This window comes from Musa acuminata, chromosome BXJ2-1 (assembly GCF_036884655.1).
Source record: "Musa acuminata AAA Group cultivar baxijiao chromosome BXJ2-1, Cavendish_Baxijiao_AAA, whole genome shotgun sequence".
Taxonomy (NCBI): domain Eukaryota; kingdom Viridiplantae; phylum Streptophyta; class Magnoliopsida; order Zingiberales; family Musaceae; genus Musa; species Musa acuminata.
Genome location: NC_088338.1, coordinates 24,204,032 through 24,228,840, shown reverse-complemented (window position 1 = coordinate 24,228,840; position 24,809 = coordinate 24,204,032). Strand labels below are relative to the sequence as shown.

Here is a 24,809-nt window from a genome sequence, read left to right as displayed (position 1 = left end):
ATTTCCTCTCCTTCTCTTCCAGCTGCAGCTGCCTCCCCTTCTCCTCTTCCTCTCTTCTTCCCTTTTCCTTTCTCTTCTTCTTCCTTTCCTTCTCTTCTTTCCCAGCTGCACTGCTGCAGTCGCAGCCTCAGCCACGGCCACAGCCTCTTCTTCCTCCCATGCTCATCTTCCTCTCCTTCGTCTCTTTGAACTGCAGCTGCCATCGCCGCAGCCGCAGCCCCTTCTTTCCCTTCTCTTCTTCCTCTCCTTCCCTTCTTCCTTTCTCTTCCTCTTTCCCTGCCATAGCTGCAGCTGCCACTGCCGCAACCGCAGCTACTTCTTTCCCTTCTCCTCTTCCTTCTCCTTCCTTTCTTCTTCTTCTCTCCCCGCTGCAACTGCTGCAGTCGCGGCTGCAGCCACGGCCGCAACCTCTCTCTCCTCCCCTGCTTCTCCCCGACGAACAGCACCTCCTCTCCTCTGTTTCCTCCTGCAGGAAACAGAGGTGCCGCCTGTTCACCCGCTTCTACTTCTTCCTCTCCTTCCCTTCTCTTCCAACTGCAGCTGCCTTCGCCGCAGTCGCAGCCCCTTCTTCCCCTTCTCTTCTTCTCCTTCCCTTCTTCCTTCCTCTTCCTCTTTCCCTGCCACAGCTGCAGCTGCCACAGCCGCAGCCGCAGCTGCTTCTTTCCCTTCTCCTCTTCCTTCTCCTTCCTTTCTTCTTCTTCTCTTCTTCCTCACCTTCTTTTCTTCCTCTCCTTCTCTTCCAGCTACAGCTGCCTCTGCCGCAGCCGCAGCTCCTCCTTTCCCTTCTCTTCTTCTCCTCTTCTTCTTCCTTCTCCTCGTCCCCGGCGTCACACACACCCTCTCCTCTGTTTCCTCTGCAGGAAACAGAGGTATCACAACCTCTTTCTCTTCCTCTTCTTCTTCTTCTCACGCCCCACACGTCTCCTCTGTTTCCCGCTGCGGGAAACAGAGGTGCTGCAGCCCTAGCTGCTGCCACCTCTCGCTCCTCTCCCTCTTCCCTCTCTTTTCCCTCTTCTTCTCCTTCTCTTCTTTCTCCTCTTCCCTTTTTCCTCCCCAACGCCACGCACCTCCTCGCTGCAGCCTTGCCGCAGCTATCCTCCTCTCTTCTTCTTCTTCTTCTTCTTCTTCTTCTTCTTCCCTTTTCATCCTCAACGCCCCATACATCCTCTCCTCTGTTTCCACCTGCGGAAAACAGAGGTGCTGCAGCCCTAGCTGCTGCAGCTGCCTCTCTTCCTCCTCTCCATCTTCCCTCTCTTCTACTTCTTCTTTTTTTCTCTTCTCCCTCTTCTTCCTCTCTTCTTTTCCCTCTTCTTCTCTTCTCCCTCTACTTCTCTTCTTCTTCTCCCCACGCCCCACCGCTTCTCTCTGTTTCTCGAAGAAACAGAGAGAGCGTGGGAGGCGGTGGGATAAAACCGAAATTTTCGGTTTTCTTTATTTTCTTCTTTTTACAACTTAACAGTTTAGTCCTTGAAATTTTCATATTTACATATAGGTCCCCCGATTTATAAATAAATCTTTATTAATAATTTTCAAAAGTGAGGGATATTACACTCTCCCCTCCTTAAAAGAAAATTTAGTCCTCTAAATTGATCATAGCTCAATCGATGAAAAGATGAGGATTATGATATCTTTATTTCCTCCTCCTGCTCTTAAATAGTTTCATCAATACAATACAATTACATAGTTATCCACGAGTGACCGAAATATTCTCCTCATTGATCCTCAATAGACGGTAACCCGACCTTCAATCAATTTCTAAAAGTACTTGCGCACCCTGCAGTTAATCAAGCAAGTCGTTACTTCAGGAAATACTCATTTTTGATGGTCACCTGATTCAATTGTCTATAATCATTACAAAGCCTCAATGTTTCCTCCATCTTTTTAACTAACACCGGAGCATCCCATGATGAAATATTAAGCCAAATAAAATCCTTATTTAATAGTCCTTCTAGTTGCTTTTCTAATTCCACTTACTCAAATGATATCTTTTTGTAGAGAGGCTTAGATATTGGGATTGTCCCAAGGACCAAATCAAAAGCAAAATCACATTTGGAGGTAATCCAAACAAGTCATCCTGGGATACATTAGGCAAGGAGATAAATCATGTCCAATACTTTCAAAGTAAAAGATCGGTTGATCAAATATGCAAAAAGTGATCATTGGTTATATACCATTCCATACTGGTATAATAGGAAGATAGCCAATCCATACCAAGTATAATATCAAAACTCCAAATCTCTAGGAGAACTAAATCAGCAAAAGTTCAAGTTCTCCAATAAAAATCAGACAAGAGGACCAGATTCAAGTTCGTTATCAAAGAATCTCCAATGATCGTATTTACATATAGCACATAATGTAATGGTCTAGGTTGAATACCCAAGTGATAGGCAGAATATTCCGAATCAAATCATAGATGGGACCCGTGGTCAAACAAATATTTGCATTCTTTCATAAACATGCATAATACCTTTGACCACTAATTCAGAAGTTTCAGAATCATATTCAGTGATAGCATACACTCTGACATGGGCTGATGATTTATGAGGCAGTGACTCTTTCTTCTTGTTCAAGGGGCAGTCTTTTATTTTATGACCCAACTTTCCACAAACAAAATAGACTCCAGTCATTTGAAAACACAAACCTGTTTCATAATTTAACTTACAATTCACACGTGATTGAGTCTTTTGTGGTGACTTCCTTTTTCAAATCCAAATGTCTTGACCCTCCTATTATTACTTACTGATTCATTTCCAATCATATTTTTATTGGTAAACTTGTTCTTGTCATTCTTGCCATTGATCTTCAAAAATTCTTTTCATTGTTGCCATCAATAAAAAATCTTTACTTCCAATATCACATGGCAAAAGAAATCTTTCGAGTATCAGAACAATTTTGTACATCATATATCTTCTCCGTTTGCATCATTCATTTTTCTACCACCAATGAAATTAGGCCCACCATGCTTCCGCTGCGCCACTCTAATTCAATATTCCCGATTACCCCTTTCATCCCACTTAATTAATCAGAAATAAAGAAAATGGAAGGACCAAATGTCCTCATCATCCTAGATTCGTAAAATGCATCAAAGAATATTTCCACCAATCACTATAATTCACTAGTCCTCAATATATTTTGCACGTCAACATATAAAATATTTCAATAATCCTCAAACCATGCTCTGATACCACCTCTGTCACGCCCCTCAAAATATCCATAATTTTTAAAATTTTCATCACAGACCAATCCATCCAGGATCCAAACTAACGTTTGAGGACACTGAAAAACATTCAATCAAATTCACATCCATAAAACCTGTGCATTTTAAAATCATATATCACATCACTCGATAATTCACATTTATGGTAACCCAAGCCAACTTGACAAACATGAACAACATTTATAAATCCACAAGCTAAATAAATTATACAATCAGAACTCCAACTATTCACCACAAGTTCATATCGTCATAAATTAGACTTAACATTCCGAAATTCCAAATAAGAGATATCTTCTAACACTTTTACACAGTATATCCATTTCGATTCATCGACAACATTTCATTACATACAAAACATACTTATACAACAATATCATAATAACCACCCAGACTAGCCCATAATTCTGAATAGCTATCCACTGCCTCAGCCCAAATCAACATCTCGAAGAGTGACAAGCTGACCTGAAAGATTTATATAACAACGGAGTGAGCCAAAAACGGCTCAGCAAGTGACAAAGCATATTCAGAACAAAAGGAACGGTTTCAAACGAGTAAGGTATCATAATGCAAGGCAGAATACAAGAATTCTCAAGGATACCATCTCAATAGATACCAAATCATACGTATCATGTCATTCAAAACATATTTGATCCGTAACGAATGGAGCATAGAGTAATTGGAACATATCAATGGCAGATAGGACATTTCAGAACATATCAGTTCATAACAAATGGAGCACAGAGTAATTGGAGCATATCAGTAATAAAGGAAACATATCGGAGCTTATCAATGGCAGATAGGACATTTCAGAACATATCAGTTCATAGCAAATGGAGCACAGAGTAATTGGAGCAAATCAATGGCAGATGAAATGTTCCGGAGCATATCAACGACATATGGAACATTTCGAAGCATATTATCAGTGAATGAAGCATTTCAGAGCATAACAAAAACAAATATCGTACAGAAGCTCAAACGTCGTCTTTGACGTTGCAAACATATCAATCTTATCCAAAGCATGTACAGAAACACATAACCAAAGCTCTGGATATCATATCAAACATACAGAAGGTGTAGTGGGATCTCAGTCAGAATGTGATTCATCCATTTCTGAATGACCACCTGACAAAAGTCTCCCACGTCTGGGAGCTCCATCCACCCACGTCTAGGTGAAGTCAAAGGGGGCCGGCAGAGCATCGCAGGCTCTAAGCATATACCCTCATAGCGGGCAACAAGCGCATACAGAATATCCCTCATAGCGGGACCCCACATAGCGGGCAAATAGCGCATACCCTTTACCATTTCTAGCAAAGGTCCAGACAATCCCACACACCAGAGTACAAAAGGGCAGTTTCAACAATAAGTAGCATATATCGGAAGCACACGCGGAACAACAAAGCGTACATGTGCCTTTACGAGTCAATCCGAAGTAAGCAATAATCTTTCACAAGTATATTCAGATTTGAAAGGAATTGAAAGCAAGGGCACATATGGAATCCAAGCAATCACATATAACTCAATTCAATAAGAAGATTTGATGAATTCAATGTCCAAAGGAATGAAACTGGAATAGGCACATATCGAAAGCAAATGCGGAACAATAGGATATACATGTGCCTATATGAGTCAATACGATATAGCATAAACGTTACACAACAGTTTTCAAGAATATAATAATTTTAAGGACAAGAGCATACAAGAATTCAAAGCAGTAATATAAAGCTCAATTGAATGAGAAAGCTAAAGGATATCAATTTCCAAAGGAATGAAACCAGAATATGAGAAATCGACCAAAGCTCGATTTCTGGCAGAATACAGAAGGCACATTGAACAAATGATTCAAACTATCAATCGTGCTCCAATTTACTCAGAAATAATCATTGGATAATACTTTCAGATAAGACAGGCTTCATATGAATTGAACTGTCCAACAGAGAGAGTTACAAATAATTTGGTAAGCAAGTGTCGTAGAACAAAATCTTTGTTGGCAGAATTCATAATGTCAGATTCAACAGATAACTGGACAGGTGTTTGGATTCCAAATCTTTCAATCCATATATCAAAGAAAGGTCTACGAGTCTAGTTTCCAATGAAATCAGTTTTGAACAAATCAGAGTTTCCAACAAAGACTAATAGGCAGCTCGGTATCAAAAGGTCAGAATCTCAAAAGTTGCACATATTCGAATCGTTACGTCTAAACAGGAGATATAACAAATGCAAGGCTAGAACAATTCAAAGTTCCTCATATTCAAAGCAAATGTAGAGATAAAAATGGCAGTGAGGAAAGATCAGGATACTTGCAATAAGACATATCAAAGCAATTATAGGAGAAACGATCAGGGAACTTGCAATAGAAAGGATCGAAACATTTGCAATAGAAAGGATCGAAACAAGCGGGAAACTTGCAATAGAAAGGATCGAAACATTTGCAATAGAAATGATCGAAACAAGCGGGAAACTTGCAATAGAAAGGATCGAAACATTTGCAATAGAAAGGATCGAAACAAGCGGGAAACTTGCAATAGAAAGGATCGAAACATTTGCAATAGAAAGGATCGAAACAAGCGGGAAACTTGCCTTTCAAAGATTTCGATCCGAAGATCCAAAGAAGGTGCCAGCCCAAATCCTTCTACTTTTCCTCCGTGTCCTCTCTCTGTTTCGTTTTGTGTTCCCGTTTTCTTCCTTTCTTCGCAACTACACCACATGTCGAACATCGAGGCACAGTCACCTGCTCTTTCTTACTCTCATTCCTTCTTTTTCTTTCCTAAACGCAGCTGCCACAGCCGCCGCCGCTGCCGCTGCCACAATCGCAGCCCCTTCCACCGCACTACCTTCCTTCCTCCCTTCTCTCGCAGACATAACTGCTGCATACGCAGTCGCTGCCGCTGCGGCCGCAATCCCGTCCGCAGGCCCTTTTTCCCCTTTCCTTTCTTTTCTTTCCCAGCTGTAACTGCCGCAGTCGCAGCCATGGCCGCAGCCACCACAGCCGCAGCCTCTTCTTCCTCCCCTGCTCTATTTCCTCTCCTTCTCTTCCAGCTGCAGCTGCCTCCCCTTCTCCTCTTCCTCTCTTCTTCCCTTTTCCTTTCTCTTCTTCTTCCTTTCCTTCTCTTCTTTCCCAGCTGCACTGCTGCAGTCGCAGCCTCAGCCACGGCCACAGCCTCTTCTTCCTCCCATGCTCATCTTCCTCTCCTTCGTCTCTTTGAACTGCAGCTGCCATCGCCGCAGCCGCAGCCCCTTCTTTCCCTTCTCTTCTTCCTCTCCTTCCCTTCTTCCTTTCTCTTCCTCTTTCCCTGCCATAGCTGCAGCTGCCACTGCCGCAACCGCAGCTACTTCTTTCCCTTCTCCTCTTCCTTCTCCTTCCTTTCTTCTTCTTCTCTCCCCGCTGCAACTGCTGCAGTCGCGGCTGCAGCCACGGCCGCAACCTCTCTCTCCTCCCCTGCTTCTCCCCGACGAACAGCACCTCCTCTCCTCTGTTTCAAAAATAAGTAGCATATATCGGAAGCACACGCAGAACAACAAAGCGTACATGTGCCTTTACGAGTCAATCCGAAGTAAGCAATAATCTTTCACAAGTATATTCAGATTTGAAAGGAATTGAAAGCAAGGGCACATATGGAATCCAAGCAATCACATATAACTCAATTCAATAAGAAGATTTGATGAATTCAATGTCCAAAGGAATGAAACTGGAATAGGCACATATCGAAAGCAAATGTGGAACAATAGGATATACATGTGCCTATATGAGTCAATACGATATAGCATAAACGTTACACAACAGTTTTCAAGAATGCAATAATTTTAAGGACAAGAGCATACAAGAATTCAAAGCAGTAATATAAAGCTCAATTGAATGAGAAAGCTAAAGGATATCAATTTCCAAAGGAATGAAACCAGAATATGAGAAATCGACCAAAGCTCGATTTCTGGCAGAATACAGAAGGCACATTGAACAAATGATTCAAACTATCAATCGTGCTCCAATTTACTCAGAAATAATCATTGGATAATACTTTCAGATAAGACAGGCTTCATATGAATTGAACTGTCCAACAGAGAGAGTTACAAATAATTTGGTAAGCAAGTGTCGTAGAACAAAATCTTTGTTGGCAGAATTCATAATGTCAGATTCAACAGATAACTGGACAGGTGTTTGGATTCCAAATCTTTCAATCCATATATCAAAGAAAGGTCTACGAGTCTAGTTTCCAATGAAATCAGTTTTGAACAAATCAGAGTTTCCAACAAAGACTAATAGGCAGCTCGGTATCAAAAGGTCAGAATCTCAAAAGTTGCACAGATTCGAATCGTTACGTCTAAACAGGAGATATAACAAATGCAAGGCTAGAACAATTCAAAGTTCCTCATATTCAAAGCAAATGTAGAGATAAAAATGGCAGTGAGGAAAGATCAGGATACTTGCAATAAGACATATCAGAGCAATTATAGGAGAAACGATCAGGGAACTTGCAATAGAAAGGATCGAAACATTTGCAATAGAAAGGATTGAAACATTTGCAATAGAAAGGATCGAAACAAGCGGGAAACTTGCAATAGAAAGGATCGAAACATTTGCAATAGAAAGGATCGAAACAAGCGGGAAACTTGCAATAGAAAGGATCGAAACATTTGCAATAGAAAGGATCGAAACAAGCGGGAAACTTGCCTTTCAAAGATTTCGATCCGAAGATCCAAAGAAGGTGCCAGCCCAAATCCTTCTACTTTTCCTCCGTGTCCTCTCTCTGTTTCGTTTTGTGTTCCCGTTTTCTTCCTTTTTCTTCGCAACTACACCACATGTCGAACATCGAGGCACAGTCACCTGCTCTTTCTTACTCTCATTCCTTCTTTTTCTTTCCTAAACGCAGCTGCCACAGCCGCCGCCGCTGCCGCTGCCACAATCGCAGCCCCTTCCACCGCACTACCTTCCTTCCTCCCTTCTCTCGCAGACATAACTGCTGCATACGCAGTCGCTGCCGCTGCGGCCGCAATCCCGTCCGCAGGCCCTTTTTCCCCTTTCCTTTCTTTTCTTTCCCAGCTGCAACTGCCGCAGTCGCAGCCACCACAGCCGCAGCCTCTTCTTCCTCCCCTGCTCTATTTCCTCTCCTTCTCTTCCAGCTGCAGCTGCCACTGCCACAGCTGCCTCCCCTTCTCCTCTTCCTCTCTTCTTCCCTTTTCCTTTCTCTTCTTCTTCCTTTCCTTCTCTTCTTTCCTAGCTGCACTGCTGCAGTCGCAGCCTCAGCCACGGCCACAGCCTCTTCTTCCTCCCATGCTCATCTTCCTCTCCTTCTTCTCTTTGAACTGCAGCTGCCATCGCCGCAGCCGCAGCCCCTTCTTTCCCTTCTCTTCTTCCTCTCCTTCCCTTCTTCCTTTCTCTTCCTCTTTCCCTGCCATAGCTGCAGCTGCCACTGCCGCAACCGCAGCTACTTCTTTCCCTTCTCCTCTTCCTTCTCCTTCCTTTCTTCTTCTTCTCTCCCCGCTGCAACTGCTGCAGTCGCGGCTGCAGCCACGGCCGCAACCTCTCTCTCCTCCCCTGCTTCTCCCCGACGAACAGCACCTCCTCTCCTCTGTTTCCTCCTGCAGGAAACCGAGGTGCCGCCTGTTCACCCGCTTCTACTTCTTCCTCTCCTTCCCTTCTCTTCCAACTGCAGCTGCCTTCGCCGCAGTCGCAGCCCCTTCTTCCCCTTCTCTTCTTCTCCTTCCCTTCTTCCTTCCTCTTCCTCTTTCCCTGCCACAGCTGCAGCTGCCACAGCCGCAGCTGCAGCTGCTTCTTTCCCTTCTCCTCTTCCTTCTCCTTCCTTTCTTCTTCTTCTCTTCTTCCTCACCTTCTTTTCTTCCTCTCCTTCTCTTCCAGCTACAGCTGCCTCTGCCGCAGCCGCAGCTCCTCCTTTCCCTTCTCTTCTTCTCCTCTTCTTCTTCCTTCTCCTCGTCCCCGGCGTCACACACACCCTCTCCTCTGTTTCCTCTGCAGGAAACAGAGGTATCACAACCTCTTTCTCTTCCTCTTCTTCTTCTTCTCACGCCCCACACGTCTCCTCTGTTTCCCGCTGCGGGAAACAGAGGTGCTGCAGCCCTAGCTGCTGCCACCTCTCGCTCCTCTCCCTCTTCCCTCTCTTTTCCCTCTTCTTCTCCTTCTCTTCTTTCTCCTCTTCCCTTTTTCCTCCCCAACGCCACGCACCTCCTCGCTGCAGCCTTGCCGCAGCTATCCTCCTCTCTTCTTCTTCTTCTTCTTCCCTTTTCATCCTCAACGCCCCATACATCCTCTCCTCTGTTTCCACCTGCGGAAAACAGAGGTGCTGCAGCCCTAGCTGCTGCAGCTGCCTCTCTTCCTCCTCTCCATCTTCCCTCTCTTCTACTTCTTCTTTTTTTCTCTTCTCCCTCTTCTTCCTCTCTTCTTTTCCCTCTTCTTCTCTTCTCCCTCTACTTCTCTTCTTCTTCTCCCCACACCCCACCGCTTCTCTCTGTTTCTCGAAGAAGCAGAGAGAGCGTGGGAGGCGGTGGGAAAAAACCGAAATTTTCGGTTTTCTTTATTTTCTTCTTTTTACAACTTAACAGTTTAGTCCTTGAAATTTCCATATTTACATATAGGTCCCCCGATTTATAAATAAATCTTTATTAATAATTTTCAAAAGTGAGGGATATTACATTTCGTATCTCGGGACGCAAAAAGGAGTGCAACACGAGGACTTCCCAGGGGGTCACCCATCCTAGTACTACTCTCTCCAAAGTACGCTTAACTTCGAAGTTCTGATGGGATCCGGTGCATTAGTGCTGGCATTATCGCACCCGTTTCGCGTGCTTCGTCCCTCGCCTATGTGCACATCGCGGCCGGCGCATCAATGTCCGGAGCCTCGTGCCCGTCACGAAACGTCGACGCTTTCTCGAACGTTCACGAAATCCCTATTGCAAGCTCTCTCCGAGCCCTAGCCCAACGACTGCGTATCGGTCACGGCAAGCGCGCGTCGAAACCATCGGCACTTTCTAGAATGATCTCGGAATCGCTATTGGGACCCCAATCCGGAAAGCTCTCTCCGAGCCCCACGATATTGACTGCGTAGCGGTCACGGCAAATTCCGAGCCCCAAAACAATCGTCTCGGAGGTCTACGGGAGATGTTTCGTATCTCGGAACGCAAAAAGGAGTGCAACACGAGGACTTCCAAGGGGGTCACCCATCCTAGTACTACTCTCTCCAAAGTACGCTTAACTTCGAAGTTATGATGGGATCCAGTGCATTAGTGCTGGCATTATCGCACCCGTTTCGCGTGCTTCGTCCCTCGCCTATGTGCACGTCGCGGCCGGCGCATCAATGTCCGGAGCCTCTTGCCTGTCACGAAACGTCGGTACTTTCTCGAACATTCACGAAATCCCTATTGCAAGCTCTCTCCGAGCCCTAGCCCAACGACTGCGTATCGGTCACGGCAAGCGCGCGTCGAAACCATCGACACTTTCTAGAACGATCTCGGACTCGCTATTGCGACCCCAATCCGGAAAGCTCTCTCCGAGCTCCACGATACTGACTACGTAGCTGTCACGGCAAATTCCGAGCCCAAAAACAATCGTTTCGGAGGTCTACGGGAGATGTTTTGTATCTCGGGATGAAAAAAGGAGTGCAATACGAGGACTTCCCAGGGGGTCACCCATCCTAGTACTACTCTCGCCAAAGCACGCTTAACTTCGGAGGTCTGATGGGATCCGGTGCTTAAGTGCTGGCATTATCGCACCCGTTTCGCGTGCTTCGTCCCTCGCCTATGTACACGTCGCGGCCGGCGCATCAATGTCCGGAGCCTCTTGCCCGTCACGAAACCGTCGGCGCTTTCTCGATCGTTCACAAAATCCCTATTGCAAGCTCTCTCCGAGCCCTAGCCCAACGACTGCGTATCGGTCACGGCAAGCGCGCGTCGAAACCATCGGCACTTTCTAGAACGATCTCGGAATCGCTATTGCGACCCCAATCCGGAAAGCTCTCTCCGAGCCCCACGATACTGACTGCGTAGCTGTCACGGCAAATTTCAAGCCCCAAAACAATCGTTTCGGAGGTCTATGGGAGATGTTTTGTATCTCGGGACGAAAAAAGGAGTGCAATACGAGGACTTCCCAGGGGGTCACCCATCCTAGTACTACTCTCGCCAAATCACGCTTAACTTCGGAGGTCTAATGGGATCCGGTGCTTTAGTGCTGGCATTATCGCACCCGTTTCGCGTGCTTCGTCCCTCGCCTATGTACACGTTGCGGCCGGCGCATCAATGTCCGGAGCCTCTTGCCCGTCATGAAACAGTCGGCGCTTTCTCGAACGTTCTCGAAATCCCTATTGCAAGCTCTCTCAGAGCCCTAGCCCAACGACTGCGTATCGGTCACGGCAAGCGCGTGTCGAAACCATCGGCACTTTCTAGAACGATCTCGGAATCGCTATTGCGACCCCAATCCGGAAAGCTCTATCCGAGCCCCACGATACTGATTGCGTAGCTGTCACGGCAAATCCGAGCCCCAAAACAATCATTTCGGAGGTCTACAGGAGATGTTTTGTATCTCGGGACGAAAAAAGGAGTGCAATACGAGGACTTCCCAGGGGGTCACCCATCCTAGTACTACTCTCGCCAAAGCACGCTTAACTTCGGAGGTCCGATGGGATCCGGTGCTTTAGTGCTGGCATTATCGCACCCGTTTCGCGTGCTTCGTCCCTCGCCTATGTACACGTCGCGGCCGTCGCATCAATGTCCGGAGCCTCTTGCCCGTCACGAAACCGTCGGCGCTTTCTCGAACGTTCTCGAAATCCCTATTGCAAGCTCTCTCAGAGCCCTAGCCCAACGACTGCGTATCGGTCACGGAAAGCGCGCGTCGAAAACATCGGCACATTCTAGAATGATCTCGGAATCGCTATTGCGACCCCAATCCGGAAAGCTCTTTCCGAGCCCCACGATACTGACTTTGTAGCGGTCACGGCAAATTCCGAGCCCCGAAACAATCGTCTCGGTGGTCTACGGGAGATGTTTCGTATCTCGGGACGCAAAAAGGAGTGCAACACGAGGACTTCCCATGTGGTCACCCATCCTAGTACTACTCTCTCTAAAGCATGCTTAACTTCGAAGTTCTGATGGGATCCGGTGCTTTAGCGCTGGCATTATCGCACCCGTTTCGCGTGCTTCGTCCCTCGCCTATGTGCACGTCGCGGCCGGCGCATCAACGTCCGGAGCCTCTTGCCCGTCACGAAACCGTCGGCGCTTTCTCGAACGTTCACGAAATCCCTATTGCAAGCTCTCTCCAAGCCCTAGCCCAACGACTGCGTATCGGTCACGGCAAGCGCGCGTCGAAACCATCGGTACTTTCTAGAATGATCTCGGAATCGCTATTGCGACCCCAATCTGGGAAGCTCTCTCCGAGCCCCACGATACTGACTACTTAGCTGTCACGACAAATTCCGAGCCCCAAAACAATCGTCTCGGAGGTCTACGGGAGATGTTTCGTATCTCGGGACGCAAAAAGGAGTGCAACACGAGGACTTCCCAGGGGGTCACCCATCCTAGTACTACTCTCGACAAAACACGCTTAACTTCGGAGTTCTAATGGAATCCGGTGCTTTAGTGCTGGCATTATCGCACCCGTTTCGCGTGCTTCGTCCCTCGCCTATGTACACGTCGCGGCCGACGCATCAATGTCCGTAGCCTCTTTCCCGTCACGAAACCGTCGGCGCTTTCTCGAACGTTCATGAAATCCCTATTGCAAGCTCTCTCCGAGCCCTAGCCAAACGACTGCGTATTGGTCACGGCAAGCGCGCGTCGAAACCATCGGCACTTTCTAGAACGATCTCGGAATCGCTATTGCGACCCCAATCTGGGAAGCTCTCTCCGGGCCCCACGATACTGACTGCGTAGCTGTCATGGCAAATTCCGAGCCCCAAAACAATCGTCTCGGAGGTCTACGGGAGATGTTTCGTATCTCGGGACGCAAAAAAGAGTGCAACACGAGGACTTCCCAGGGGGTCACCCATCCTCGTACTACTCTCGACAAAGCACGCTTAACTTCGGAGTTCTGATGGAATCCGGTGCTTTAGTGCTGTCATTATCGCACCTGTTTTGCGTGCTTCGTCCCTCGCCTATGTACACGTCGCGGCTGGCGCATCAATGTCCGTAGCCTCTTTCCCATCACGAAACCATAGGCGCTTTCTCGAACGTTCACGAAATCCCTATTGCAAGCTCTCTCAGAGCCCTAGCCCAACGACTGCGTATCGGTCACGGAAAGCGCGCGTCGAAACCACCGGCACTTTCTAGAACGATCTCGGAATCGCTATTGCGACCCCAATCTGGGAAGCTCTCTCCGGGCCCCACGATACTGACTGCGTAGCTGTCATGGCAAATTCCGAGCCCCAAAACAATCGTCTCGGAGGTCTACGGGAGATGTTTCGTATCTCGGGACGCAAAAAAGAGTGCAACACGAGGACTTCCCAGGGGGTCACCCATCCTCGTACTACTCTCGACAAAGCACGCTTAACTTCGGAGTTCTGATGGAATCCGGTGCTTTAGTGCTGTCATTATCGCACCTGTTTCGCGTGCTTCGTCCCTCGCCTATGTACACGTCGCGGCCGGCGCATCAATGTTCGTAGCCTCTTTCCCATCACGAAACCGTAGGCGCTTTCTGGAACGTTCACGAAATCCCTATTGCAAACTCTCTCTGAGCCCTAGCCCAACGACTGCGTATCGGTCACGGCAAGCGCGCGTCGAAACCATCGGCACATTCTAGAACGATCTCGGAATCGCTATTGCGACCCCAATCCGGAAAGCTCTCTCCGAGCCCCACGATACTGACTTCGTAGCGGTCACGGCAAATTCCGAGCCCGGAAACAATCGTCTCCGTGGTCTACGGGAGATGTTTCGTATCTCGGGACGCAAAAAAGAGTGCAACACGAGGACTTCCCATGTGGTCACCCATCCTAGTACTACTCTCTCTAAAGCATGCTTAACTTCGAAGTTCTGATGGGATCCGGTGCTTTAGCGCTGGCATTATCGCACCCGTTTCGCGTGCTTCGTCCCTCGCCGATGTGCACGTCGCGGCCGGCGCATCAATGTCCGGAGCCTCTTGCCCGTCACGAAACCGTCGGCGCTTTCTCGAACGTTCACAAAATCCCTATTGCAAGCTCTCTCCGAGCCCTAGCCCAACGACTGCGTATCGGTCATGGCAAGCGTGCGTCGAAACCATCGGCACTTTCTAGAACGATCTCGGAATCGCTATTGCGACCCCAATCCGGAAAGCTCTCTCCGAGCCCCACGATACTGACTGCGTAGCTGTCACGGCAAATTTCAAACCCCAAAACAATCGTTTCGGAGGTCTACGGGAGATGTTTTGTATCTCGGGATGAAAAAAGGAGTGCAATACGAGGACTTCCCAGGGGGTCACCCATCCTAGTACTACTCTCGACAAAACACGCTTAACTTCGGAGTTCTAATGGAATCCGGTGCTTTAGTGCTGGCATTATCGCACCCATTTCGCGTGCTTCGTCCCTCGCCTATGTACACGTCGCGGCCGGCGCATCAATGTCCGGAGCCTCTTTCCCGTCACGAAACCGTCGGCGCTTTCTCGAACGTTCACGAAATCCCTATTGCAAGCTCTCTCCGAGCCCTAGCCAAACGACTGCGTATTGGTCACGGCAAGCGCGCGTTGAAACCATCGGCACTTTCTAGAATGATCTCGGAATCGCTATTGCGACCCCAATCTGGGAAGCTCTCTCAGGGCCCCACGATACTGACTGCGTAGCTGTCATGGCAAATTCCGAGCCCCAAAACAATCGTCTCGGAGGTCTACGGGAGATGTTTCGTATCTCGGGACGCAAAAAAGAGTGCAACACGAGGACTTCCCAGGGGGTCACCCATCCTCGTACTACTCTCGACAAAGCACGCTTAACTTCGGAGTTCTGATGGAATCCGGTGCTTTAGTGCTGTCATTATCGCACCTGTTTTACGTGCTTCGTCCCTCGCCTATGTACACATCGCGGCCGGCGCATCAATGACCGTAGCCTCTTTCCCATCACGAAACCGTAGGCGCTTTCTCGAACGTTCACGAAATCCCTATTGCAAGCTCTCTCAGAGCCCTAGCCCAACGACTGCGTATCGGTCACGGAAAGCGCGCGTCGAAACCATCGGCACTTTCTAGAACGACCTCGGAATCGCTATTGCGACCCCAATCTGGGAAGCTCTCTCCGAGCCCCACGATACTGATTGTGTAGCTGTCACGGCAAATTCTGAGCCCCAAAACAATCGTCTCGGAGGTCTACGGGAGATGTTTCGTATCTCGGGACGCAAAAAGGAATGCAACACGAGGACTTCCCAGGGGTTCACCCATCCTAGTACTACTCTCGACAAAGCACGCTTAACTTCGGAGTTCTGATGGAATCCGGTGCTTTAGTGCTGGCATTATCGCACCCGTTTCGCGTGCTTCGTCCCTCGCCTATGTACACGTCGCGACCGGCGCATCAATGTCCGGAGCCTCTTGCCCGTCACGAAACGTCGGTACTTTCTCGAACATTCACGAAATCCCTATTGCAAGCTCTCTCCGAGCCCTAGCCCAACGACTGCGTATCGGTCACGGCAAGCGCGCGTCGAAACCATCGACACTTTCTAGAACCATCTCGGACTCGCTATTGCGACCCCAATTCGGAAAGCTATCTCCGAGCCCCACGATACTGACATCGTAGCGGTCACGGCAAATTCCGAGCCCCAAAACAATCGTCTCGGAGGTCTACGGGAGATGTTTCGTATCTCGGTACGCAAAAAGGAGTGCAACACGAGGACTTCCCAGGGGGTCACCCATCCTAGTACTACTCTCTCCAAAGTACGCTTAACTTCGAAGTTCTAATGTGATCCGGTGCATTAGTGCTGGCATTATCGCACCCATTTCGCGTGCTTCGTCCCTCGCCTATGTGCACGTCGCGGCCGGCGCATTAACGTCTGGAGCCTCTTGCCCTTCACGAAACCGTCGGCGCTTTCTCGAACGTACACGAAATCCCTATTGCAAGCTCTCTCCGAGCCCTAGCCCAACGACTGCGTATCGGTCACGGCAAGCGCGCGTCGAAACCATCAGCACATTCTAGAACGATTTCGGAATCGCTATTGCGACCCCAATCCGGAAAGCTCTCTCCGAGCCCCACGATACTGACTGCGTAGCGGTCACGGCAAATTCCGAGCCCCGAAACAATCATCTCGGAGATCTACGGGAGATGTTTCGTATCTCGGGACGCAAAAAGGAGTGCAACACGAGGACTTCCCAGGGGGTCAACCATCCTAGTACTACTCTCTCCAAAGTACGCTTAACTTTGAAGTTCTGATGGGATCCGGTGCTTTAGTGCTGGCATTATGGCACCCATTTCACGTGCTTCATCCCTCGCCTATGTGCACGTCGCGGCCGGCGCATCAACGTCCGGAGCCTTTTGCCCGTCACGAAACCGTCGGTGCTTTCTCGAACGTTCACGAAATACCTATTGCAAACTCTCTCCGAGCCCTAGCCCAACGACTGCGTATCAGTCACGGCATGCGCGCGTCGAAACCATCGACACTTTCTAGAACGATCTCGGAATCGCTATTGCGACCTAATCTGGGAAGCTCTCTCCGAGCCCCACGATACTGACTGCGTAGCTGTGACGGCAAATTCCGAGCCCCAAAATAATCGTCTCGGAGGTGTACGGGAGATGTTTCGTATCTCGGGACGCAAAAAGGAGTGCAACACGATGACTTCCCAGGGGGTCACCCATCCTAGTACTACTATCGACAAAGCACGCTTAACTTCGGAGTTCTGATGGAATCCGGTGCTTTAGTGCTGGCATTATCGCACCCGTTTCGCGTGCTTCGTCCCTCGCCTATGTACACGTCGCGGCCGGCGCATCAATGTCCGGAGCCTCTTTCCCGTCACGAAACCGTCGGCGCTTTCTCGAACGTTCATGAAATCCCTATTGCAAGCTCTCTCCGAGCCCTAGCCCAACGACTGCGTATCAGTCACGGCAAGCGCGCGTCGAAACCATCGGCACTTTCTAGAACGATCTCGGAATCGCTATTGCGACCATAATCCGGAAAGCTCTCTCCGAGCCCCACAATACTGACAGCGTAGCGGTCACGGCAAATTCCGGGACCCAAAACAATCATCTCGGAGGTCTACGGGAGATGTTTCGTATCTCGAGACGCAAAAGGAGTGCAACACGAGTACTTCCCAGGGGGTCACCCATCCTAGTACTACTCTCGCCAAAGCACGCTTAACTTCGGAGTGCTGATGGGATCCGGTGCTTTAGTGCTGGCATTATCGCACCCATTTCGCGTGCTTCGTCCCTCGCCTATGTTCACGTCGCGGCCGGCGTATCAACGTCCGGAAAGCTCTCTCCGAGCCCCACGATACTGACTGCGTAGCGGTCACGGCAAATTCCGAGCCCCAAAACAATCGTCTCGGAGGTCTACGGGAGATGTTTTGTATCTCGGGACGCAAAAAGGAGTGCAACACGAGGACTTCCCAGGGGTCACCCATCCTAGTACTACTCTCTCCAAAGTACGCTTAACTTCGAACTTCTGATGCGATCCGGTGCTTTAGTGCTGGCATTATCGCACCCGTTTCGCGTGCTTCGTCCCTCGCCTATGTGCACGTCGCGGCCGGCGCATCAACGTCCGGAGCCTCTTGCCCGTCATGAAACCGTCGGTGCTTTCTCGAACGTTAACGAAATCCCTTTTGCAAGCTCTCTCCGAGCCCTAGCCCAACGACTGCGTATCGGTCACGGCAAGTGCGCGTCGAAACCATCGGCACTTTCTAGAATGATTTCGGAATCGCTATTGCGACCCCAATCCGGAAAGCTCTCTCCGAGCCCCACGATACTGTCTGCGTAGTGGTCACGGCAAATTCCGAGCCCCGAAACAATCGTCTCGGAGGTCTCCGGGAGATGGTTCGTATCTCGGGACGCAAAAAGGAGTGCAACACGAGGACTTCCCAGGGGGTCACCAATCCTAGTACTACTCTCTTTAAAGCACGCTTAACTTCAGAGTTCTGATGGGATCCGGTGCTTTAGTTCTGGCATTATCGCACCCGTTTCGCATGCTTCGTCCTTCGCCTATGTGCACGTCGCGGCCGGCGCATTGACGTCCGGAGCCTCTTGCCCGTCACAAAACCATCGGCGCTTTCTCGAACGTTCACAAAATCCTTATTGCAAGCTCTCTCCGAGCCCTAGCCCAACGGCTGCGTATCGGTCACGGCAAGCGCACGTCGAAACCATCGGCACTTTCTAGAACGATCTCGGAATCGCTATTGCCACCCCAATCCGGAAAGCTCTCTTCGAGCCCCACGATACTAACGGCGTAGCAGTCACGGTAAATTTCGAGCCCCAAAACAATCATCTCGGAGGTCTACGGGAGATGTTTCGTATCTCGGGACGCAAAAAGGAGTGCAACACGAGGACTTCCCAAGGGGTCACCCATCCTAGTACTACTATCGCCAAAGCACGCTTAACTTAGGATTGCTGATGGGATCCGGTGCTTTAGTGCTTGCATTATCGCACCCGTTTCGCGTGCTTCGTCCTTCGCCTATGTGCACGTCGCGGCTGGCGCATCAACGGCCGGAGCCTCTTGCCCGTCACGAAACCATCGGCGCTTTCTCGAACGTTCACAAAATCCCTATTGCAAGCTCTCTCCGAGCCCTAGCCCAACGACTGCGTATCGGTCACGGCAAGCGGGCGTCGAAACCATCGGCACTTTCTCGAACGATCTCGGAATCGCTATTGCGACCCCAATCTGGGAAGCTCTTTCCGAGCCCCAGGATACTGACTGCATAACTGTCACGGTAAATTACGGGCCCCAAACAATCGTCTAGGAGGTCTACGGGAGATGTTTCGTATCTCGGGACGCAAAAAGGAGTGCAACATGAGGACTTCCCAGGGGGTCACCCATCCTAGTACTACTCTCGACAAAGCACGCTTAACTTCGGAGTCCTGATGGGATCCGGTGCTTTAGTGCTGGCATTATCGCACTTGTTTCGCGTGCTTCGTCCCTCGCCTATGTACACGTCGCGGCCGGCGCATAAATGTCCGGAGCCTCTTGCCCATCACGAAACCGTCGGCGCTTTCTCGAACGTTCACGAAATCCCTATTGCAAGCTCTCTCCGAGCCCTAGCCCAACGACTGCGTATCGGTCACGGCAAGCGCGCGTCGAAACCATCAGCACTTTGTAGAACGATTTCAGAATCGCTATTGCGACCCCAATCCGGAAAGCTCTCTCCGAGCCCCACGATACTGACTGCATAGCGATCACGGCAAATTCCGAGCCCCAAATCATTCGTCTCGGAGGTCTACGGGAGATGTTTCGTATCTCGGGACGCAAAAAGGAGTGCAACACGAGGACTTCCCAGGGGGTCACCCATCCTAGTACTACTCTCTCCAAAGTACGCTTAACATCGAATTTCTGATAGGATCCGGAGCTTTAGTGCTGGCATTATCGCACCCATTTCGCGTGCTTCGTCCCTTGCTTATGTGCACGTCGCGGCCGGCGCATCAACGTCCGGAAAGCTCTCTCCAAGCCCCACGATATTGACTGCGTAGCGGTCACGGCAAATTCCGAGCCCCGAAACAATCGTCTTGGAGGTCTACGGAAGATGTTTCGTATCTCGGGACGCAAAAAGGAGTGCAACACGAGGACTTCCCAGGGGGTCACCCATCCTAGTACTACTCTCTCCAAAGTACGCTTAACTTCGAACTTCTGATGCGATCCGGTGCTTTAGTGCTGGCATTATCGCACCCGTTTCGCGTGCTTCGTCCCTCGCCTATGTGCACGTCGCGGCCGGCGCATCAACGTCCGGAGCCTCTTGCCCGTCACGAAACCGTCGGCGCTTTCTTGAACGTTCACGAAATCCCTATTGCAAGCTCTCTCCGAGCCCTAGCCTAACGACTGCGTAACGGTCACGGCAAGCGCACGTCGAAACCATCAGCACTTTCTAGAACGATTTCGGAATCGCTATTGCGACCCCAATCCGGAAAGCTCTCAACGAGTCCCACGATACTGACTGCGTAGCGATCACGGCAAATTCCGAGCCCCAAAACAATCGTCTCGGTGGTCTACGGGAGATGTTTCGTATCTCGGAACGCAAAAAGGAGTGCAACATGAGGACTTCGAAGGTGCTCACCCATCCTAGTACTACTCTCTCTAAAGCACGCTTAACTTCGGAGTTCTGATGGGATCCGATGCTTTAGTGCTGGCATTATCGCACCTGTTTCGCATGCTTCGTCCCTCGCCGATGTGCACGTCGCGGCCGGCGCATCAATATCCGGAGCCTCTTGCCCGTCACAAAATCGTCGGCGCTTTCTCGAATGTTCACAAAATCCCTATTGCAAGCTCTCTCCGAGCCCTTGCCCAACGACTGCGTATCGGTCACAGCAAGCACGCGTCAAAACCATCGGCACTTTCTAGAACGAACTCGGAATCGCTATTGTGACCCCAAACCGGAAATCTCTCTCCGAGCCCCACGATACTGACTGCGTAACGGTCACGGCAAATTCCGAGCCCCGAAACAATCGTCTCGGAGGTCTACGGGAGATGTTTCGTATCTCTGGACGCAAAAAGGAGTGCAACACGAGGACTTCCCAGGGGGTCACCCATCCTAGTACTACTCTCTCCAAAGTACGCTTAACATCGAAGTTCTGATGGGATCCGGTGCTTTAGTGCTGGCATTATCGCACCCATTTCGCGTGCTTCGTCCCTCGCCTATGTGCACGTCGCGGCCGGCGCATCAACATCCGGAGCCTCTTGCCCCTCACGAAACCATCGGCGCTTTCTCGAACGTTCACAAAATCCCTTTTGTAAGCTCTCTCCGAGCCCTAGCCCAACGACTGTGTATCGGTCACGGCAAGCGCGCGTCGAAACCATCGGCACTTTCTAGAACGATCTCGGAATCGCTATTGCGACCCCAATCCGGAAAGCTCTCTCCGAGCCCCACGATACTGACTGCGTAGCGGTCACGGCAAATTCCGAGCCCCAAAACAATCGTCTCGGAGGTCTACGGGAGATGTTTCGTATCTCGAGACGCAAAAAGGAGTGCAACACGAGGACTTCCCAGGGGGTCACCCATCCTAGTACTACTCTCTCCAAAGTACGCTTAACTTCGAACTTCTGATTGGATCCGGTGCTTTAGTGCTGGCATTATCGCACCCGTTTCGCGTGCTTCGTCCCTCGCCTATGTGCACGTCGCAGCCGGCGCATCAACGTCCGGAGCCTCTTGCCCGTCACGAAACCGTCGGCGCTTTCTCGAACGTTCACGAAATCCCTATAGCAAGCTCTCTCCGAGCCCTAGCCCAACGACTGCGTATCTGTCACGGCAAGCGCGCGTTGAAACCATCAGCACTTTCTAGAACAATTTCGGAATCGCTATTGCGACCCCAATCCGGAAAGCTCTCTACGAGTCCCACGATACTGACTGCGTAGCGGTCACGGCAAAATCCGAGCCCCAAAACAATCGTCACGGAGGTTTATAGGAGATGTTTCGTATCTCGGGACGCAAAAAGGAGTGCAACACGAGGACTTCCCAAGGGGTCCACCATCCTAGTACTACTCTCTCCAAAGTACGCTTAACTTCGAATTTCTGATGGGATCCGGTGCTTTAGTGCTGGCATTATGGTACCAGTTTCACGTGCTTCATCCCTCGCCTATGTGCACGTCGCGGCCGGCGCATCAACGTCCGGAGCCTTTTGCCCGTCACGAAACCGTCGGTGCTTTTTCGAACGTTCACGAAATCCCTATTGCAAACTCTCTCCGAGCCCTAGCCCAACGACTGTGTATCAGTCACGACAAACGCGCGTCGAAACCAACGACACTTTCTGGAACGATCTCGGAATCGCTATTGCCACCCCAATCCGGAAAGCTCTCTCCGAGCCCCACGATACTGACTGTGTAGCTGTCACGGCAAATTCCGAGCCCCAAAACAATCGTCTCGGAGGTCTACGGGAGTTGTTTCGTATCTCGGGACGCAAAAAGGAGTGCAACACGAGGACTTCCCCGGGGGTCACCCATCCTAGTACTACTCTCGACAAAGCACGCTTAACTTCGGAGTTTTGATGGGATCCGGTGCTTTAGTTCTGGCATTATCGCACCCGTTTTGCGTGCTTCGTCCTTCGCCTATGTGCACGTCGCGGCCGCCGCAACAACGTCCGGAGCCCCTTGCCCGTCACGAAACCTTCGGCGCTTTCTCGAACTTTCACGAAATCCTATTGCAAGCTCTCTCCGAGCCCTAGCCCAACGACTGCGTATCGGTCACGGCAAGCGCGCGTCGAAACCATCGGCACTTTCTAGAACGATCTCGGAATCGCTATTGCGACCCCAATCCGGAAAGCTCTCTCCGAGCCCCACGATACTAACTGCGTAGCGGTCACGGCAAATTCCGAGCCCCAAAACAATCGTCTCGGAGGTCTACGGGAGATGTTTCGTATCTCGGGACGCAAAAAGGAGTGCAACACTACGACTTCCCAGGGGGTCACCCATCCTAGTACTACTCTCTCCAGAGTACGCTTAACTTCGAAATTCTGATGGGATCCGGTGCTTTAGTGCTTGCATTATCGCACCCGTTTCGCGTGCTTCATCCCTCGCCTATGTGCACGTCACGGCCGGCGCATTAACGTCCGGAGCCTCTTGCCCGTCACAAAACCGTCGGCGCTTTCTCGAACGTTCACGAAATCCCTATTGCAAGCTCTCTCCGAGCCCTAGCCCAACGACTGCGCATCGGTCACGGCAAGCGCGCGTCGAAACCATCGGCACTCTGTAGAACGATTTCGTAATCGCTATTGCGACCCCAATCCGGAAAGATCTCTCCGAGCCCGACGATACAGACTGCGTAGCGGTCATGGCAAATTCCGAGCCCCAAAACAATCGTCTCGGAGGTCTACGGGAGATGTTTCGTATCTCGGGACGCAAAAAGGAGTGCAACTCAAGGACTTCCCAGGGGGTCACCAATCCTAGTACTACTCTCTCTAAAGCCCGCTAAACTTCGGAGTTCTGATGGGATCCGGTGCTTTAGTTCTGGCATTATCGCACCCGTTTCGCGTGCTTCGTCCTTCGCCTATGTGCACGTCGCGGCCGGCGCATCAACGTCCGGAGCCTCTTGCCCATCACGAAACCATCGGCGCTTTCTCGAACGTTCACGAAATCCCTATTGCAAGCTCTCTCCGAGCCCTAGCCCAACGACTGCGTATCGGTCATGGCAAGCGGGCGTCGAAACCATCGGCACTTTCTAGAACGATCTCGGAATCGCTATTGCGATCCCAATCTGGGAAGCTCTCTCCGAGCCCCACGATACTGACTGCGTAACTGTCACGGCAAATTACGGGCCCCAAACAATCGTCTAGGAGGTCTACGGGAGATGTTTCGTATCTCGGGACGCAAAAAGGAGTGCAACACGAGGACTTCCCTGGGGGTCACCCATCCTAGTACTACTCTCGACAAAGCACGCTTAACTTCGGAGTCCTGATGGGATCCGGTGCTTTAGTGCTGGCATTATCGCACCTGTTTCGCGTGCTTCGTCCCTCGCCTATGTACACGTCGCGGCCGGCGCATAAATGTCCGGAGCCTCTTGCCCGTCACGAAACCGTCGGCGCTTTCTCGAACGTTCACGAAATCCCTATTGCAAGCTCTCTCCGAGCCCTAGCCCAACGACTGCGTATCGGTCACGGCAAGCGCGCGTCGAAACCATCAGCACTTTGTAGAACGATTTCAGAATCGCTATTGTGACCCCAAACCGAAAATCTCTCTCCGAGCCCCACGATACTGACTGCGTAGCGGTCACGGCAAATTCCGAGTCCCGAAACAATCGTCTCGGAGGTCTACGGGAGATGTTTCGTATCTCGGGAGTCAAAAAGGAGTGCAACTCGAGGACTTCCCAGGGGGTCACCAATCCTAGTACTACTCTCTCTAAATCACGCTTAACTTCGGAGTTCTGGTGGGATCCGGTGCTTTAGTTCTGGCATTATCGCTCCCGTTTCGCGTGCTTCATCCTTCGCCTATGTGCACGTCGTGGACGGCGCATCAATGTCCGGAGCCTCTTGCCCGTCACGAAACCATCGGCGCTTTCTCGAATGTTCACGAAATCCCTATTGCAAGCTCTCTCCGAGCCCTAGCCCAACGACTGCGTATCGGTCACGGCAAGCGTGCGTCGAAACCATCGGCACTTTCTAGAACGATCTCGGAATCGCTATTGCCACCCCAATCCGGAAAGCTCTCTCCGAGCCCCACGATATTAACTGCGAAGCAGTCATGGTAAATTCCGAGCCCCAAAACAATCGTCTCGGAGGTCTACGGGAGATGTTTCGTCTATCGGGACGCAAAAAGGAGTGCAACACGAGGACTCCTCAGGGGGTCACCAATCCTAGTACTACACTCTCTAAAGCACGCTTAACTTCGGAGTTTTGATGGGCTCCGGTGCTTTAGTTCTGGCATTATCGCACCCGTTTCGCGTGCTTCGTCCTTCGCCTATGTGCACGTCGCGGCCGCCGCATCAACGTCCGGAGCCTCTTGCCCGTCACGAAACCATCGGCGCTTTCTCGAACGTTCACGAAATCCCTATTGCAAGCTCTCTCCGAGCCCTAGCCCAACGACTGCGTATCGG

General features: G+C 50.3%; 18 non-coding genes and 15 pseudogenes across 18 annotated transcripts; all 33 read right to left on the bottom strand.

Annotated features, from left to right (window-relative positions):
• Window positions 1-9,883: 9,883 nt before the first annotated feature.
• On the bottom strand, window positions 9,884-10,002 carry LOC135600271 (5S ribosomal RNA). The gene has a single exon (XR_010482597.1). It is a non-coding gene; the product is annotated as a 5S ribosomal RNA (ribosomal RNA).
• A 349-nt stretch (window positions 10,003-10,351) lies between these two features.
• Window positions 10,352-10,470, bottom strand: LOC135603480 (5S ribosomal RNA; annotated as a pseudogene).
• Window positions 10,471-10,819: 349 nt separating this feature from the next.
• LOC135601330 (5S ribosomal RNA) lies at window positions 10,820-10,938 on the bottom strand. The gene has a single exon (XR_010483625.1). It is a non-coding gene; the product is annotated as a 5S ribosomal RNA (ribosomal RNA).
• Window positions 10,939-11,288: 350 nt separating this feature from the next.
• On the bottom strand, window positions 11,289-11,407 carry LOC135602190 (5S ribosomal RNA). Its single transcript, XR_010483960.1, has one exon. It is a non-coding gene; the product is annotated as a 5S ribosomal RNA (ribosomal RNA).
• Window positions 11,408-11,756: 349 nt separating this feature from the next.
• On the bottom strand, window positions 11,757-11,875 carry LOC135603948 (5S ribosomal RNA). The gene has a single exon (XR_010484177.1). It is a non-coding gene; the product is annotated as a 5S ribosomal RNA (ribosomal RNA).
• Window positions 11,876-12,225: 350 nt separating this feature from the next.
• On the bottom strand, window positions 12,226-12,344 carry LOC135601752 (5S ribosomal RNA; annotated as a pseudogene).
• A 350-nt stretch (window positions 12,345-12,694) lies between these two features.
• On the bottom strand, window positions 12,695-12,813 carry LOC135604503 (5S ribosomal RNA). Its single transcript, XR_010484232.1, has one exon. It is a non-coding gene; the product is annotated as a 5S ribosomal RNA (ribosomal RNA).
• A 350-nt stretch (window positions 12,814-13,163) lies between these two features.
• LOC135601559 (5S ribosomal RNA) lies at window positions 13,164-13,282 on the bottom strand. Its single transcript, XR_010483849.1, has one exon. It is a non-coding gene; the product is annotated as a 5S ribosomal RNA (ribosomal RNA).
• Window positions 13,283-13,632: 350 nt separating this feature from the next.
• Window positions 13,633-13,751, bottom strand: LOC135601557 (5S ribosomal RNA). The gene has a single exon (XR_010483848.1). It is a non-coding gene; the product is annotated as a 5S ribosomal RNA (ribosomal RNA).
• Window positions 13,752-14,101: 350 nt separating this feature from the next.
• On the bottom strand, window positions 14,102-14,220 carry LOC135601848 (5S ribosomal RNA; annotated as a pseudogene).
• A 350-nt stretch (window positions 14,221-14,570) lies between these two features.
• On the bottom strand, window positions 14,571-14,689 carry LOC135604285 (5S ribosomal RNA). The gene has a single exon (XR_010484211.1). It is a non-coding gene; the product is annotated as a 5S ribosomal RNA (ribosomal RNA).
• A 350-nt stretch (window positions 14,690-15,039) lies between these two features.
• On the bottom strand, window positions 15,040-15,158 carry LOC135601556 (5S ribosomal RNA). Its single transcript, XR_010483847.1, has one exon. It is a non-coding gene; the product is annotated as a 5S ribosomal RNA (ribosomal RNA).
• Window positions 15,159-15,508: 350 nt separating this feature from the next.
• LOC135600232 (5S ribosomal RNA) lies at window positions 15,509-15,627 on the bottom strand. The gene has a single exon (XR_010482558.1). It is a non-coding gene; the product is annotated as a 5S ribosomal RNA (ribosomal RNA).
• A 349-nt stretch (window positions 15,628-15,976) lies between these two features.
• On the bottom strand, window positions 15,977-16,095 carry LOC135601204 (5S ribosomal RNA). Its single transcript, XR_010483505.1, has one exon. It is a non-coding gene; the product is annotated as a 5S ribosomal RNA (ribosomal RNA).
• A 350-nt stretch (window positions 16,096-16,445) lies between these two features.
• On the bottom strand, window positions 16,446-16,564 carry LOC135602857 (5S ribosomal RNA; annotated as a pseudogene).
• A 349-nt stretch (window positions 16,565-16,913) lies between these two features.
• LOC135602315 (5S ribosomal RNA) lies at window positions 16,914-17,032 on the bottom strand. Its single transcript, XR_010483972.1, has one exon. It is a non-coding gene; the product is annotated as a 5S ribosomal RNA (ribosomal RNA).
• Window positions 17,033-17,381: 349 nt separating this feature from the next.
• Window positions 17,382-17,500, bottom strand: LOC135599679 (5S ribosomal RNA). Its single transcript, XR_010482025.1, has one exon. It is a non-coding gene; the product is annotated as a 5S ribosomal RNA (ribosomal RNA).
• A 175-nt stretch (window positions 17,501-17,675) lies between these two features.
• Window positions 17,676-17,793, bottom strand: LOC135603641 (5S ribosomal RNA; annotated as a pseudogene).
• Window positions 17,794-18,143: 350 nt separating this feature from the next.
• On the bottom strand, window positions 18,144-18,262 carry LOC135603339 (5S ribosomal RNA; annotated as a pseudogene).
• Window positions 18,263-18,612: 350 nt separating this feature from the next.
• On the bottom strand, window positions 18,613-18,731 carry LOC135600613 (5S ribosomal RNA). Its single transcript, XR_010482931.1, has one exon. It is a non-coding gene; the product is annotated as a 5S ribosomal RNA (ribosomal RNA).
• A 349-nt stretch (window positions 18,732-19,080) lies between these two features.
• Window positions 19,081-19,199, bottom strand: LOC135600072 (5S ribosomal RNA). Its single transcript, XR_010482405.1, has one exon. It is a non-coding gene; the product is annotated as a 5S ribosomal RNA (ribosomal RNA).
• A 350-nt stretch (window positions 19,200-19,549) lies between these two features.
• On the bottom strand, window positions 19,550-19,668 carry LOC135603535 (5S ribosomal RNA; annotated as a pseudogene).
• Window positions 19,669-19,843: 175 nt separating this feature from the next.
• Window positions 19,844-19,962, bottom strand: LOC135602417 (5S ribosomal RNA; annotated as a pseudogene).
• Window positions 19,963-20,312: 350 nt separating this feature from the next.
• On the bottom strand, window positions 20,313-20,431 carry LOC135603703 (5S ribosomal RNA; annotated as a pseudogene).
• Window positions 20,432-20,781: 350 nt separating this feature from the next.
• Window positions 20,782-20,900, bottom strand: LOC135600810 (5S ribosomal RNA). Its single transcript, XR_010483124.1, has one exon. It is a non-coding gene; the product is annotated as a 5S ribosomal RNA (ribosomal RNA).
• Window positions 20,901-21,250: 350 nt separating this feature from the next.
• LOC135602660 (5S ribosomal RNA) lies at window positions 21,251-21,369 on the bottom strand (annotated as a pseudogene).
• Window positions 21,370-21,719: 350 nt separating this feature from the next.
• Window positions 21,720-21,838, bottom strand: LOC135604641 (5S ribosomal RNA; annotated as a pseudogene).
• A 350-nt stretch (window positions 21,839-22,188) lies between these two features.
• Window positions 22,189-22,307, bottom strand: LOC135600586 (5S ribosomal RNA). Its single transcript, XR_010482904.1, has one exon. It is a non-coding gene; the product is annotated as a 5S ribosomal RNA (ribosomal RNA).
• A 349-nt stretch (window positions 22,308-22,656) lies between these two features.
• LOC135602287 (5S ribosomal RNA) lies at window positions 22,657-22,775 on the bottom strand (annotated as a pseudogene).
• A 350-nt stretch (window positions 22,776-23,125) lies between these two features.
• On the bottom strand, window positions 23,126-23,244 carry LOC135604528 (5S ribosomal RNA; annotated as a pseudogene).
• A 349-nt stretch (window positions 23,245-23,593) lies between these two features.
• On the bottom strand, window positions 23,594-23,712 carry LOC135599724 (5S ribosomal RNA). Its single transcript, XR_010482068.1, has one exon. It is a non-coding gene; the product is annotated as a 5S ribosomal RNA (ribosomal RNA).
• Window positions 23,713-24,062: 350 nt separating this feature from the next.
• Window positions 24,063-24,181, bottom strand: LOC135604670 (5S ribosomal RNA; annotated as a pseudogene).
• A 350-nt stretch (window positions 24,182-24,531) lies between these two features.
• Window positions 24,532-24,650, bottom strand: LOC135599297 (5S ribosomal RNA; annotated as a pseudogene).
• Window positions 24,651-24,809: the final 159 nt, after the last annotated feature.